The sequence below is a fragment of the Belonocnema kinseyi genome, chromosome 2 (genome assembly GCF_010883055.1).
Source record: "Belonocnema kinseyi isolate 2016_QV_RU_SX_M_011 chromosome 2, B_treatae_v1, whole genome shotgun sequence".
NCBI classification, from domain to species: Eukaryota; Metazoa; Arthropoda; class Insecta; order Hymenoptera; family Cynipidae; genus Belonocnema; species Belonocnema kinseyi.
In genome coordinates, this window is record NC_046658.1 from 68,452,966 (window position 1) to 68,469,768 (window position 16,803).

Below are 16,803 nucleotides of genomic sequence, written 5' to 3' on the forward strand. Positions count from 1 at the left end.
TATTTCTCTATAATTAAAGAACTCCCTCCTTTCTTCTTCTCATCTCGTTAATTCGATCGCCCTCCCTCTCCTCTCTTCTACCTTCTTCAAACACTTTCTCGCCAACTCTCCTCCCTTTCCCTCCCTAAGCTTCGTCTTAAGTTTCCATGCCCTCTTTCCGGCTATCAAAGTTAACTTATCCCTTTGCGTTTCTTCACTCACCATATATCCTGGCGTCCTCCAGTTTGCTTCTAGTGTCCACCTTATATATCTTTCTTGTAAACTCTCAATATCTTTCCTTTCTTTCCATCCCCATATCTCTGCTCCATAACCTAATACCGGCCATACCAGCGTATCAAATAACCACATTCTCCTTCTCCAATTGTTTTAACCTTTTTCCTATTCCCCATATCTGTTTTATTACCCCTGCTGCCTTTTTTATCCTTTCTCTTATATGACCTGTATGATCTCCATTCGTTTGCAAGATGTATCCCAAATGTTTATACACTTTGACTTCTTCTAACTTTATTCCTTTCCATCTCCCTGTCCATTCTTTCTTCCTTCGCCCTCCTTTTTTAAACCTCATTATCTTTGTCTTTTCTACATACACATTCAGCTTTTTCCCATCTAAGTATTTCTCTAATCCTGTAATTAATCCCGCCATCCCTTCTTCATCCTCTGCCATCAAAACTATGTCGTCTGCGTATGCCAGTGTATATATCTTTTCCTTCCCTATTCTAACTCCTCCCCAACCCTTTCTCCTCATTTCTTCTTCCAATCTGATATTAATAAATTAAATAAAAGTGGGATCAGAGGACACCCTTGTCTCACACCTCTCACCAACCAGAAACTATCTCCTACCTTTACCCTGCTCTTTGTCTCTCTAAAAATTTCTGATACTCTCTTTATTAATCCATCTCTTATCCCCTTTGTTATCATAACTTTTTCTATTTCTCCTCGGTCTAATGAGTCAAACGCCGCTTTTAAGTCCACGAACATTGCTACCATTGCCCCCTTTTCTCTTTTGATTCTCTTATTTACTAGATACGTCACCCCCCCCCCCCAATAATCTTTAACCTCCTTTCCCTTGTTTTTCTTTACTATGGGTATAACTACTCCTTCTTTCCATAACTCTGGCCACCCCTCGCCTCTCCATACTCTATCACATTTTATCCATGCCCAATCCTCTAGTTCCTCCCCTCCATATTTCCATACTTAATTTGGAATCTCATCTATACCAGGTGCCTTTCCATCCTTCATTATTCCTAAAACTTTAACTATTTCTTCCCTTGAAATGTCCTCTTCCTCATCTCTTTCCCTACCATATTTTCCTCCCTTTACAACTTTTCTCTTTACTCCTCCTAGCAAATCCAAAAAATATTTCTTCCATTCTATCATTTCAATATTTTGGTTTACTCTTTTTCTTCTTTTTCTTTCTCTGTTCACTATCTTCCATACCTCTTCTTCCGTCCTAGCCTTCTCTGCCACTTCCTCAAACCTTTTATTCTCTTCCTCTTTCTTTTGATAACACAACTCAGTATACTCTTTCTTTTTTTTCCTATATTCTTCCCCATTACTTTGTTCTTTTCTCCACTTTCTTAATTCCTTTCTGTCCTCCTTTTTTTTCTCTTTGCAGTCCTCATCCCACCCACTTCTATTCCCCCCTTTACTAACTTCATTTTTGTTTCTGCACTCTAATCCTATTTTTATTTCTATCATTTTTCCCATCTCCTCGTCCACATTTCCCTCTCCCATTTTGATATTTCTTATTTTCTCTGTAAACTGTTCTTTTCCTTCCCTTGTCCAATCCCCTTTTCCTTAACTTTTTACATTTGCTCCCCTTTTACTCATATTGCTATTGCTTTTTTGTTCCTCTAATGTCACTATTAAGGGAAAGTGATCCGAATCAATATATTCACATACCTCTAGTTTCTTAACCTTCTCTTTTACCTCATCATCCACTATCACATAATCAATTACCGTCCCCCTTTCACTTCCTGAGCGTGTATATTCTCCTTTTTCATCCCCTTCTATATTCCCGCTTAAGATATACCATCCCAACTCCTCCAAGCTCTTCAACAACTTTTTTCCCTTCCCATTTAGTACCTTATCTTTGGATTTTCTTCCTCTCTTCTCTCCCCATTCCCTCCCTCCTCTGTCTCCTGTTCTCGCATTGAAGTCCTCACCTATTATCATCCTAATCTCTCCTTTATTTTCTTCAATAATTTCTTTAATCTCCTCTGCTTTTTCCTGTACTTTACCTTTCACATAAATCCAAACTACCTTCCACTTCTCTCCTCCCATCATTGCCTCTTCTAATATTACTCCTTTTTGTTCATTTCTGTCTTTCTTATCTTTCCCTGTCATACATTTATTCCTTACTCCCATCACCATTCCTCCCATTGCTCTACCCTTTTTATTCTTCCTCTTTGCATTTTGCACTTGCCCTTTGTAACCTCTCGGTAACCTTCCCCTTAGAGTTTCCCATCCCTTTTCATCTAGCCACGTCTCCATCATTATGACTACATCCCATTGTGTCAAATTTCTCATAAACTCCCAATCCTTTCTCTCCAATCCTGCTATGTTCCAGTAACAAATCTTCCATTCTTCCCTACTTTCGTTTCTCATCTTTTTTTCCTTCTCACTATTTCTTATTTTCCTATCTCCCGTTTCTTCTTCTTCTAGTTTCCCTGCACCTCATTTCTTACTATCTGTTCCCTTTCTTCATCCCAATTTATACTACATCTTCCTTTCTACCCATGTCAAATCATCCTCTATTCTCTCTGGTCTACCATATAATAAGCTCTTCCTTGTCATCACCTTCCTCTTATGTTCCTATTTCTTTAGTTTCACCAGTACCATTATCTACCCTCTTCGCACTTGCCTTCCTACATTTCGCATTCCCTCTATCTCTACCTTAGCATCAATCCTTTTTAGTACTTTGTCCACCCCTTCCTTCAGCTCCTTCCCCTCTAATCTTATACTCTTTATCACTATGTTTAATTTTCTTTCGTCCCTCTCTTTCCTTTCTATTCCTTGTTCTATTTTTCTCAGCCTTTCCATCTCCTTATTCCCACTGTTGCCCCCACCACAATCCCCGTTTGAGCTTTCGAGTTTCTTCGTTCTACCTCTCATCTCCTCTACCTTTGTATTATTATCTTCTTCCTGCTACTCTAGTTTTTGCTCCAATGACTGCATCCTCTTTTCTAACTTTTCCCTGATTTCTTCCCAATTTTTTATTTCTTTCTTAACTTCAGCCATTTCCGCCTAATTTCCTTCTTTAACTCCTCTCCCCTTTTCTCCTGCTTTTCTTCATAAATCCCCATTACCTCTATCATCACTTCTCGAATTTCCTTTAGTCTTTCCTCTTTCATCGACGCTTCACTTTCATCTCCGCTACTGTCAGCACCCTTACTATTATCGCTCTTCCCTACAAACTCTGCTTTTCCGACGGCGATCTAAACATTTTCTCATATTTTACGCTCGCCCCGATATCTTCCTTCTCTTCACTGCTTTCCCTCTCCCTTCTTTCCCTTTTGATAAATGCTTCTATTGACCCTACGCTTTTTGATGATAATCTTTCCTTTTCTATAGTTTTTTTGTACTTCCCCCTTGCCCTCCTTGCCTTTATCTCTTCTTTCGGCATACTGAACAATTCCTGCTCTAACTCTGTTTCTTCTGCGGAGATACTCGCTCCGCTAGCCATGAATCAAATTCAAACTTTTCCGCCTTCTATACTTCCGTGCCTCTATCTACCGTCGCTGTCTGGTACCTGTCTCGCCTTTCTATGTCGCTACCCAACCCTGCTACCACCAATCCGTCAACACAATCCTCCCATCCTAGCACAAATCTCCAAAGAAACTTCCACACAAATCTGTCTCAATCCTCCAAAATATCTACTTCCCCTTTGCAATCTCACAATCCCTCAATTAGTCTCTTACATCCAAACCCTTCTACTCACTTCCACAATCCACTCACCTCAAATTTCACCACAATATCAGAAAAACTCAGCATCAACAATTCCCAATACTGTACACTTTCATGCCGGAAACGGAAGTCCTTTTTTTTCTTAGTTACAAATGCATTTTTAAACTGCAAATTTCACTATTCCAGTTTAAGATTCATTATTTTATTCTAAAATTGATGTCATCGTTTTAAAATTCTTTTGGTTGAAAGTTAATTCATTTTGGTGTAAAAGTATACTGGTGTCAAAACCTACATTTAGTGAACCTCCATTTAATCTTTCCGAGATTGATGGGCGAGCTGCAGGGAATGTGCGGTGCTCACTCATGCGACACGCGATTAAGCACGATTGTGAACTCATGCCGAGCAGTAGTGGGTCTCCGATGCTTACTAAAGCTAATCTGACTGATCGGATTATTTTGTGCGATCAGGCATTAACAACAGCGCCATCTGACATGCGAATATATATCGCGAAGTAATATCACGAAATTATTGGAGCAATGTTTATGAACAAGAGCAGTGATTATCAATTAATTTTAATCAAAAATATTACTCTATTGTTTAAAGTAATTATTTACGATAAGATTTCTTGTTAATATTTAATTGAAATTCAAATTTTCTCTGAATTAGTGGCACTGTCTTAGTCAACTAACAGGCTCTACAATTCGACAACGAAAACCTGTATTTTAATTGTGTTTTACGTGGATAGTTAATCTAATAAGGTAAGGGGGGGGGGGGGGGGGGGGGGGGGGGGGGTATCGCCAACCAGTGGGACAAAGGTGATTTTCCTTATAGCATGGCTATTATTTAACAATTTCAGATCTACTTTGTATAAAATAAATGTATTTTATCAGGGAGATAGTGTTACTTACTAAAATCTTGAAAATTGACGTTGCAAAAGAAAAATTATGCAGAAAACAGTTTTTACCTCGAAAGAATGGAAGTTTCGCGGATAGAAATATAATGTTTTCAACTGCAATGACAATACTTACTGTATAAAAATTTGATATTTTGACAGATAAAACAATAGCACACAATCTAATCATAGTAATTCGACGTAATTCAAGTCCAAAGTATATAAAATCTCATAAATTATTGAGACCTAGCCAGGGGGGCAGGCCCGACGAAAATAATATTTACAAGTTCTTAGGTTATACACGTGTCACAAGTTTCGTCGATAATTGATCGGGAATGTAGAACAGCCACTTATCTGCTGGGCTACATGGAAGAAACTATTAAACATGGACATAGGAAACAAGGGACTAGGCATGCCATTGCGGGGGTGATGCAACGAGGAGGGAGATCCGCCACCTTTTGATGTCCCGCGATAAACATGGCAGCGCCCAAATGTTTGTATTTTTATGCACAGTTTGTCGGCAAAAATGCTCGTGCGCATAATCTAATGGCACATCGTAAGATGGCGGCTCTCCCCGCTCATGGAATTATCCCCCCTCCCGTGGATTCAATCCCGCTCGACCAAGTTAGGATGGCATACCTAGTCCCGCGTTTCCTATGTCCATGCTATTAAATATTATTATTATCGATCCGGTCGGTATGCAGTTTTCTTGTATTGGTACGATAGAAACATTGCGTAAAGTCCGTTTCTAGTAGAATGTCAACGAATAAGAGGTTATATTACAGCTATCTCTATTTTTATTCAAAATAACTTATTATTCTCGTTGGATATCTTTAAAGGTAATTTTCCAGTACATAATATACCACAGAATCAAACCATCATATTTTCTTATATGTTTTGACTTTCATAAAAAGCTGCATCCGGCTTTGCCATCCGGTGAGGGGCAGAGCCGAGGAAATATAGCTTGTTAGAAATAATTGAATTACATAATCATTGCTTTTTTCATGTGATTAATACTTATAGAAATATGATATAAAATAATGTAAAACTCGAAATGAGAAAAAATGGATCAATTGTTTCATCTTATTAACTTGAAAAAAATCATTGACTGTTAACTGGTTGGCGCTGCCCCCCCCCCCCCCTCCCCATCTTATCCTATTTGTAAAAGTAAGTGATTTTCTGTGAAATAACGTGCAGTTGTTTGGTAAATAGAGTCATGGGGTTTTTGGATACTGCGATCTTCGAATGGTTTATGCACGCCCCTGATTGTTTACGTACGGAGAGCCTGGATTTTATGATACTGTCAGTCCCAAAATTAACATTAAATTCAGGTTTGACTGTATTATATTTTTGGTGGAAATTAATCTTTTTGATTAAAAATTTCATTATATGGTAAAAGATGTCATTATTTTTTTTTTAATTCAATTATTTCGTTGAAGATTCATTTTTTTGGGTTGAAAAATCATCTTTTTTGTAGCTAAATCGACATTTTGGCTTGAAATTGTGACTATTCGATCAGGTACCCGTGCAGAAATCGCCCGATTTCAAACGTAATACTGATCTGGCTGTGATTGGATTTCCCGTTCTGGCCCTGATCGGTAGAACTCTGTGGCCCATACCTGGGCCCGAGCGGGCCAGACCGAATTCCTACTGAAACGCCATCTCCATGTGCTCGCAGAACTAGTGCTGCTTGATGTTTTCTGATAGTGCAATGAAATTCGTATACATACTACTCGTTTATAATATTCTATTATTGATTAAAAATGCATAAGGCGAGTAAGCCACGTGTTCGGAGGCACCAAACACCCGCCAGGATACATTGAAACATGCGCGAGGAAGATGAGAGTAAGTAATTACACTCTGCGGGCTCATTGAAACCTAACCTCAAATAAATTATTCATTAATCAAATTGTTTCAGGTAAAATTAGTATATTTACCAATAGATGAGTCAAATTAACAAATCTATTGACAAGAAATGGATTGCAGCATGCACAAAATTGTAATGTTTTTAGATTATGAGAATAAAATATGTGATGCAATCGATAATGTTGTTGAAACTTTGATTCTGTATTAATAATAAATTCATTACAGAAATACATTAAGGACAAATTTTCATAACATGAATTTCAGAATCGAGTCGTGCAATCAAAATGCAAAATGCCAATTGAGTAGGGATTCAAACAAGAGCTAGATGCTCAACTGCGCATGCGGCGCATTCGGCATCTAATTGATTTCGCGCGAAGTTTAAAATGCTAAACAAAGGTATTTTTCTTTTTTATTATAAACAATGACATTTCAACTTATAAAAATGTCCATTAGGTCGAAATTAATTAATAATAATAAAAATTAATTAAATGCATATTCTGTAAAAAATATTTAAAATAACCAGAAATAAATGATAGATTAATTTTTTGGCGAAAATATTATTTACAACCACCTTTTCGAGTTTCTCAAGAAGTAATGCAATTGACAGAAAATTGAATTTATTTACAGTAAAATGTTAATAAATCGTTAGTCTTAGGTTATTTCCCGATGATTTTCTGTGGAAAAATTCGAAAATGTCAAGTTCTAGGGAATCTTTTTGGAAAAAAACTTTTTCTAATTTGTTGAGAAGTTTTATAGACAAGGCTTTCTTCAAGAAATTAAAATTGTTTATTAAAATATTTCTGGTTATCATCCACTTTTTTTATAAAAGCAAACCTTCTCTTTTCGTGCCTGTGATACTTTATTTTAATACTGGTTTCCAGTTTACTTATATTAAATCTCCATTCGTGAAATTCACGAATGGATTATAATGAGATAGATCGTGTACCGATCGGGCACCGATGGAGCACCGATTGGGTTTCCCGATCGGGTGCCCCGACCTGGCATCGATCTGGGCGTGCATTTCATCCGCGATCTGGCCCCAACCTGGATTCCCGATCTGGACTGCTCTGGCCCCGATCGGGGCTAGATCGAGATTTCTGCACGGGTAGTGATTGTGAAATAGCCTAATAACATCTGCCAGTTGACAGATATGAATGAAGTTGTTTAAAAACTGATTTTGCATCCGCAAAAGTGGATCATTTTAATCTGAAGTTGATAATCAGAATGATATGCAACGGTTTGATATCTCGGAATTTACGGTGTTTGTATAAATATTTATGCAATATGGGGTTTTATAGGTACTGCACTTTTTATCATTACTAAATGAATAGAATTACGTGACTGAATATATAATGACAAGGGTATACGATCGATATTTATGTTTTATGGATTTATGGAATGCCGTAATATCTTTTTTAAGAAATATGGAGTAATTTATTGTCAAAAAAGTATGTTATACGTTACAAGATGCAATGGACCTGACTGCACGTTCAAATGTTACATATGTGGATGGAAGTATAGAGGTGCACAATGTCTCTTAAAAGCCCCGCGTTAAATGCGTGTACGTAACCCAATTAGATAGCTTTCACAATGCATTTCAAGGAATGTATGAAACGACATTAAGCGAGACTGACATTCTTTTGATTGAATATGCCTTCAAATTCATACATGTATGTAAACCGAAGCAAATATAATAAGCGCCCTGAGCATCTCTGGCGTGTAAACGTGTGTTCATGTAATAGTTATCGATTAGTTCGTTAATTCTCTTCTCATGAATAGGAAAACATTCCTGTTAATTATCCTCTTCTTGTCTTATTTGTTAAAGATGTAGATTGTATAAAATATCAGAGAAATCGTTATAGTCCAGGGATCTCGTATTAAAAAGGTCTTTTCATAATATTTAGTATAGATAAATTTTGAGAAAAGTAACCAAAAATAGAATCTTTTATCTCTGATTAGCGTTAAGTTATAATTATGTAAAGAACCCGGATTTTTTCAAAAAATAGCCGAAAACCCCAATCCTAATGTTTCTATCTGTCTTTGGAATCTGTTCATTTTTCAGAAAATCCCGTGTAGAAATTCCCCCGGTTGGTCCTAATACCACAAGGTTTCTGGTCGGATCCCGGCCGGGCTACTCTTGGCTGGGTTTCATGGACAGGAACCGGGCGGGAGCCGGCCGGGCTACATTTTTCTCGAATCACGAGGTCCGGGGCCGGCCGATTACTGGCCGGGCCAACCTTGGTTATATCCCATGGTCGGGATATTATCAAAGACGTGATTATGGATGCTAGATGAATTATTATTTGAAAATTATAATTTAAAGATTTATTAGATCAGTTAAACAAAAATGAGCTTTTTCAATTCTTAAAAAAAAACATAAAAATTTTTCGAATTATTTAACATTTTCAATTAAACCGTTATCGATTCTGCTATGTGTCTGTCGTCTGCATAGACACTCAGTAATTTTCAGTTTCGCACCTGGAACGATGATGCTCCTTGCACTCACGTCGCGTCGTCTCTTCGAAGTTCGCAAACAAAATCGAGACTCATGCTTAAAATCAACCTTATTTCAGTGATTAGTTTGAGACCCTTAGTGCGCAAATAATTGTTATTTTAAATTAAAATATAGTCTGGTGTATACAGTTTTTACTTTCTTCCTTCCTAACCTTAAATCACCACGTGGCATTCAAATTGCTATGGGATTCTATCATCAGGGAATACAATTCTACTCCAATTTTCTTGCCAGAATTGGTTCAATTAATTTGAACTTTTAAAGTTCATTGTAATCTTTACGATGAGCCTTAAAAGACAAAAAAAGTTACCAATTTCTCGCCCGAAGCAACATTTCTTAACCGCTTTTTGGCCGGATTACCCGACCGGATCTCGGCCGGTATTGAAGCCGGGATCCGACAAGTTTACCGTGACGTTTTTAGCCGGATCCCGGCCGGATTTCCCGACCAGCGCCTGGCTTAAAGCGGGGCTATCCGGCTTGGACCCGGCCAGATCCCTGATTGGATTCTTACTCGGGATGGTCCGGATTTTAATTAAAGTCGACGAAATGTCGAGTCATTCTAAAAAGAAGCAGCAATAGGCCATAGGTTATGGCCTCTTAAAATTGACCACTTTTATTTTATTTTTCAGGACAAATTACTCGTATTCAGTTGTTTCAAAATACTTTTTATTTTCGCAGAAAAAGCCATGTAAGTTATGCCAGAGAAGAAGTTGTAGTGCAGGGAATCATACGTAAATTTAAAAAATATAATCGTATAGGCTGCATGGATGAAGAGTTATAATTTGAAGAAAAAAACACATTTTTTGCTATTTGGAGCTAATTTAGCCACAAAGTTTTTGTAAGCCAGCTCATTGCATGCATATCCTACAGAAAAACGGTGAGGGGTAAATTACAAATAGGTAAATTTGGCGTAAAGTAAAAGAAATGTTTTAGCTCTTACAGGTTACGAGTCATGAGCATAAAAATTTGATCCTTTTCATTCGGAAGGCTCTGTTTGTAGGGGAAGGTGGGGCGATGCGGTGCACAAAATCTTTGAAGCTAATTAGGCTGTAACCTGTAAGAACTTGTAGAAACAATTATTATTTAAACTCTTCTCCAATTTATCATTTAAAAGTTGCAAATATGTTTTTGTAAATCGAGTGAACTAATTTTTGAGAAATTAAGTATCAAGCACTGTAGGTTAGGTGGGGTGATATGGAACACACGGCGGGTAAAACAGAACGCATGGTGGGGCGGTATGGAAAAATTGGAACATCAATTTTGATTTGCAAATAATATTGAAAATTAAAAGAAAGTAAGCAACAAATCAAAATTTATGCCATGGAACACGAACTCGAAAAGATATAATGTTAATATACGAACTTTAGCCAGGGCATAACCTAAAGAAGTAAGGCAGAGGAAGGATGAAAGGCATTAGAGGAATTTAAAATAATAAAAATTAATCTGAAAATCAAATGTAAAGAAAAATATCCATATTACTTGAAAGCTTACGTAGATAAAAGGATGAAAAAACTAAATTTGAATACGACATTTATTTGTTTGATAGTTGTTATTATTTTTTTAATTCAGCACAAATTGGAACTTAAGTTTTTCGTACATAAAGAATTAACGAAAAGAAAATTAAACTTCCTTCGATAAACCGTTTCTGTTTTATTATTTTGCACATATTTAGCATTTTTGCGACAAAGTGTTGTTGTCGTAGCTTCGTGCTTACTTTCAGCTTGGCGGTAATTTAACATTTAACTCACCGTTTTTTATACTTTCGATTGCCCTTTTCAAACTTTCCTCAGGCCAATTTTGTCTACTAGTCTTCATTTGATAATTTCGACCGGCTACACTGACAGTGAGTACGACAAGTTAAATTCGCGGATGTTCTGCAGTTCCATTCCGCCCCATTCAGCTTGTTGCATCTCGCCCCCAACGGCAATTTTATTTCAAATCCGTAAGTTTCTTTTCTAAATAATTTATAATTATAAATATAATTTATAATGTCAAGAACAGAAAATTTAAACTTCATTTTTTTAAACTTTTGTAAGGGAGAATGGAATAAGAACATTATTAGTACTTTATTTTCTCTCGAAAATAAAACTATTCATGAGTTCTGAAGTACTAAAAATTTACACTTAATTTCTGATACAATGTACATAAAATATAAATTCTTTTTGCACTTTCCTCAACTCATTAGACATATTCTTATTTTATAAATTAATATCAAACTTAAAGTGTGAATATTATTCCAAATATAGTAACGTTTTATTTTACCCGTCTGTTCCGTCGCACCCCACCTTCCCCTACTGGCAAATGTACTGGGACCGTATTTACGCATTTTGGTGCCATATGTGCATTTTAAATTATTTAAAAAGACACCGTTTTCTAGTTTTTCGTTAAAAAAAATTGTTCGAATGTTCTGTTGTCGAAAGTGAATGAAGAAAAAATATAAATTAATTGGGTTTAAATTGTTTATTTATTATTTATAAAAAATCGTATTGAAGAGATTAGTTTTATAACGCTCTATTATATTTTATGTTATAAATATCGAAAAGTGATAAACTAATCAACTCAGAGGAAACTATTATTGTTATTTATTGATTATAAAAGAATATCAAACAAATTAATTATGTAATTATGCAATTGACGAAAAAATAATTGACTGATTGATTGAATAATTTACTGGTAAATTACTTAGTATTAGGATATAAATTACATCTTAGAAACTCGAGAATTCTTCTGTAAAATAAACTCTTTTTCACACCATACCGGAGGTAGAGTACTACGCACTTTTTATAGTGGTTTCCCTACTAGGACTAGGACATCGGAAATCGTGATTCGAAATATTATAGTAATAGAGAACAATAAACAATTACAGAAAAATTTTCAACTTTTTATGGTGTGGTCCATCTCCTGATATTAAGTAATTTATCAGTTAATCATTCAATCAATTAGCCTGTTATTTAATTATTTCTTTCATCAATTGCATAACTACGTAATTTTCTCACAGGAAATGCATCAAATATGCAAACAATTTATAGTGTAAAGAATGTTTTTTAAACAATGCTTAAATAATTATTTATGATGAAAGCGTCAAAGATTCAAGGTGCAAACTCATGGTCTATAAGAGTTAAAACGGTTTTTGGAACTTTTGTCAAAAATATTTCCGCGGCGCATCGTAGTAATTTCTGGAAAAATTGTAATTTTCATGAGGACCCCTTGATATATCTTTTTCGCATTAAGTACTTAATACTGTGACAAAGTACCAGATGCCTGAGCTATTAATAATTTTGTAGGAACAAAGAAATGCGTGGACGTTTAGACATTTTTTTAGAGCCAGAAATGAAATTGAACTTATTTTTTTGACTGGGAATTTGTTTCATTTTAAGTAGAAAAATTCATTATTTAGCCACTTTATTTGGCATCGCACGAAATAATGTAATTTTTAATTAGGGTTTTAAATGTTTAAGTTTTGAGACTGAGTTTGAAATTTTAAATAATTGTAAATATAAGTTAAATATTGTTGAATTTTATGGGGGCTTTAATTTGAAATTATTTTGGAAGCTCTTGTTTTTTAGTAGTTCATATCCAAATTAAAGAATGCTTGGACTATTTTTTATTTAAACGTTTGAAGTTTAACAGTTTCTCAGTTTGTACTTAAATTCTTCAAACATAATAAATTTTGTTTATATTGTATCACCATTAATTAACTATAAAATGTGGTTAAGCAGCTCCAATTTTTCGGTTATTTACAATAAAGTGCAAGAATGAATTGGAATTAGGTATTGATACTTTAAAGTTTAAACAGTCTATTTATCATTCTCATCTCTTTGACTGCGAGAGACTTCTCTCCAGAATGTGGGGCTAAGTCTCGCACTCATAAGAAAAGGAAAAGAAAATGCTTGGAAGGAGAATTTCACAGAAGAAGTCATTTTATAATTTTTCTAAACATTTTAAAGCAAATGAAGGTTGTAAAATATATTCTTTTATTTTTGCACGACGTGAAAGGTATACTTTGGATCTCCTAATTGAAATGATTATCAAGGGTAGGAATTTTTCGTTTGACTTATCAGCCGCTTTTCCTCACGAAAGAGAAAATCCGTACATAAATTCATGTGAAAAACTGCACAAAAATTGGACAAATATTATATAATATGATGCATTACACAAATTTCCACAAACTTTTGGAAGTTAAGTTTTTTACGAATTTTTTTACACAACCCAACCAAATTTTCAAAACTATCAATCTGATACGAATGCACTTCTTGTTCATTGTGCCTGAACCAGTTTCCCTCACACGCGCCGCTTAATCCCATTTGATGGTGGACTAAATTTAAAACTGTTTAGTTTTGAAAACTTAAAACTTAAAATAGTAGTTTTTAATTTCAAAATTATTATTATAGTTCTTGCTTTAGAATTATTAAATTTTAACGTTATTCAATTTGAAAATATTCGTCCTTATCTTGAAAATATAGAGTTATAAATGATTTTTTAAAATTATTCAATTTTGACTGCATTAAATTTAAAATTCTTCAGTTTTGCATGTTTTCAATCTTAAAGCATTGAATGATTCTAAATTGATATTGTACATTTACAAATAAAGATGTATTCAAATTTAAATACTTTAGATTTGTAATTATGCACAAAATTTAAATAAATCCATTTCACTTCAGAATGGTTGTAAATGGTAGGTACTGAATTTTTTAAAGATAATTGAAAGCATGCAAATTAAAATTCGTCAATTTTAATGCTTTCAATCAGGAAGGAAAGCATTTTTCTAGGCCAGGGTTACGCTCGCCGAAATTCGGTGCGCGTATCATGGGCGAAACGGAAAGGATGCTAATAGGTTCATCGAAATTCGGTGAGCGTATCACAAATGTTTTCGACGAGCCTAGACACTTGGAAATTTTTAATGAATTTCATTTGGAGATTGTCTTTACATGACACATGGACTAATTTGTATTCTCCGGACTTTAAAAGTAGACAAATCAAAGTTATACAATAATAATTTAGAATACAAAATCGCAACAATTAGAAGGGTTCAATCAAGAAAATAAGCAGGAATTTTGTTCTTAGATGTTAGTAGTCATTTTGAAAAGAAAGCAATTAAGTTTTGGGCTGAAAATATTTTGATTTTGATATTTTGATTTTGATTTTTTCTCTGAAAATCAAAGAACGTATTTTCGTTCCAAAAAATATGACTGTCTTAATTTAAAAATAACTTATCTCCATAGATTTTTTTTCATTCGTTTGGAAGTATAAATTAAGAAATCTATTTTTTTAGTATTACGTTTTCTATTTTCTGATCACAAACTTCAGTTTTAATATTCTTGCTTTTTCTTTTTTTCGCTCTAATCGCTATGTACAAAGAAGCTACGATCTCCCATTTGGCTTTTATGCAAACACAATTAATTTCAACTTGTCCTAGCTTTATGTGGAAATTCTATAATTTTTTGCACACTTATTCCTATGAAAGCATTATTTTTGCATCGAGTTTTCAATGTCCTGATGAAGTTTTCATTATTATCCTTGGAAGGTCCTTGTTCTACACTTAAAAAATAAACATTTGATACAAAGGCAAATGAATCGCTTTTAAGATCGTTGAACTGGTGCTCTCGCTGTTATTTTTTCCGTCGGGTCCGCGAGTTCCAAATATAAACCTCGTATATGCGCCAGCGCTATCCATTCCCTGCCGCGTTTATTTTCTAGTCTTGTGACACGTGTACGTGAATACTGACGGAGTTATTAGACAGTTTTTTCTCATATTGATTAAACCCGCATTTTTCCTGTCGACAATTTAAATTTCCCGCGAAAAAAGCGATTCCGGAGAAGCAGTTCCTCGTCCGGTGTTTGAACTCGAATTTACGAAATAGCTGCTGCGCGGAAGTTTGTTTTTTCGGCGATGTCGATGTCATGACTGGAAGGGCTGGATATGAGTGCACGATCGGACATGATAATGGCAGGGGTGATAATTCAGGGAATTTTGTCACGTTCACTGGGCCAAGACGAAACCATGAAAATATCTATGATTCGTGCGAGTTGTTCTGGAATCCCAGAATTATCGATTATCACGATTTTATGGAATGCTAGCGCGAGAAATCAGTTTTTTCGCGTCTGAAAATTTATCAAACGTTTCAAAATTATGGAGAATACCTGCCAATTTTTTCACATTTGAAGTATTCAATTTTTTATTTCTTTAGATAATTTTCGTGAGCCAAAAATCAGGTCTCTTGAAAAAATGTTTTCTATGATTTTAAGAGTTAAAATTACATTATCAGCCATGTCTTATGCAAGAAAAAACATTATCTTCAAGTATAGTTATTTGTTTCAATAATTTATATTTAAAAAACTGTTTTTAATGATTTCAGTCATATAAGAATTTAGAAGAAAATAAGTGTATGGTCACTGAATCAAATAAATAAGGATTTTCACTAATCAACAGTGAAATGTCCCTAATTCAAATTGATGGAGAATGTTCTGAGTATTGAAACTTTTAGAACAGGTGTTTATTTTATTTTTATCGATGATGATTGTGCTCGTTTTATTTTGCAGTGTGTCTGAAAATTTTATAATTTTTCTGAATGTGTGAAGAGTCTTTTTATTAGAAAAGTTTGTTTCATATTTCGTCTTGTTTTTTCGAGAAATGGGAATTTCCATTCACATAAGAAAAAATTTTCTCTTCTGCTAAACGTGGATGCAGAATGAACTCTTAACCCGAAATTTATATTAAGTAGATCAAATTCTAAGAAATTCTTTATTAATTCGCGACTAAATTAGAATTTATTACATTTTCTCTCCTGTTATTCAATTTTAGAGAAATGCTTTGTAAATTCTTTTCAGGGAGATATAAATGCTACAAGATTATGGTACGTATACCTGTCAGGAATTTTAATTAATTAAAAAATTATACGGCGTATGTATACTTCATGTTTTTTTAAAGAAAAGGAAAATATTTTGTGAAATTCCTTCTAGAGGATATCTTATTTTACACGCAATGTCAATAAATCATCTGTTCAAGAGGAAAATAAGAATAGTATTCGTAACAGCCAGTCCTGCCTGACACTTCATTAAAAAAAATTTTCCTCATTAGAAATGACACATATTCCTGGAAAAAAAATATTTTTATTTTTACAATTTTAATAAATTATCAAATTTACTTAATATTCTATAATAAATAAAGAACTTTAATATTATAAAATACGTAACCTTCCTTTAAGCATATTTTCAAATTATTTTCCAGTTAATTTTAAATATGTGTATATTGATGCAAGTGAAAAAGTTGGCAGGTTAACTTGGAAAAAATTGAACCAAGCAAAAATAAAGTTTTTGCGATAACGCTGCACAACATAGCAGAAGTATAATTTTCGAAATCATTTTTCGTGCTGCATTCAAATTTGATCTCCATTTTGTACCTATCACGTCAAATCTCTTTATTATTGAAATAGAAATCATTTTACTTATTTATATTTCCAGCACTGGTGATCCCTTTTTGTATCGTTAAACATTAGACCGTTTATGCTTAATCAAAGTGAACTATTGTACGAGGGTAGTTCAATAAGTCCTTAGAATGAAGTATAAAAACAATTTTTTTTGGGTAATTTTTTTTTTTATTTTTCAACATAATCTCCTTGGAGCTCTA

At 34.4% G+C, this 16,803-nt stretch overlaps 1 protein-coding gene across 3 annotated transcripts in view; it reads left to right on the forward strand.

Annotated features, from left to right (window-relative positions):
- The window catches only part of LOC117167059 (MAGUK p55 subfamily member 5-A), a 181,262-nt gene that overhangs the window by 36,652 nt on the left and 127,807 nt on the right, over nt 1-16,803 (forward strand). Inside the window, exon 1 of one of the 3 annotated variants that reach the window (XM_033351643.1) lies at nt 15,848-16,030. The exons of 1 other annotated variant lie outside the window; for it this stretch is intronic. The gene's annotated coding sequence lies outside the window, so the exon portion shown is untranslated. Of the gene's footprint in view, nt 1-15,847; nt 16,031-16,435; nt 16,520-16,803 lie in introns of those variants that run through there. One more of the 3 variants, XM_033351642.1, reaches the window with a different exon arrangement.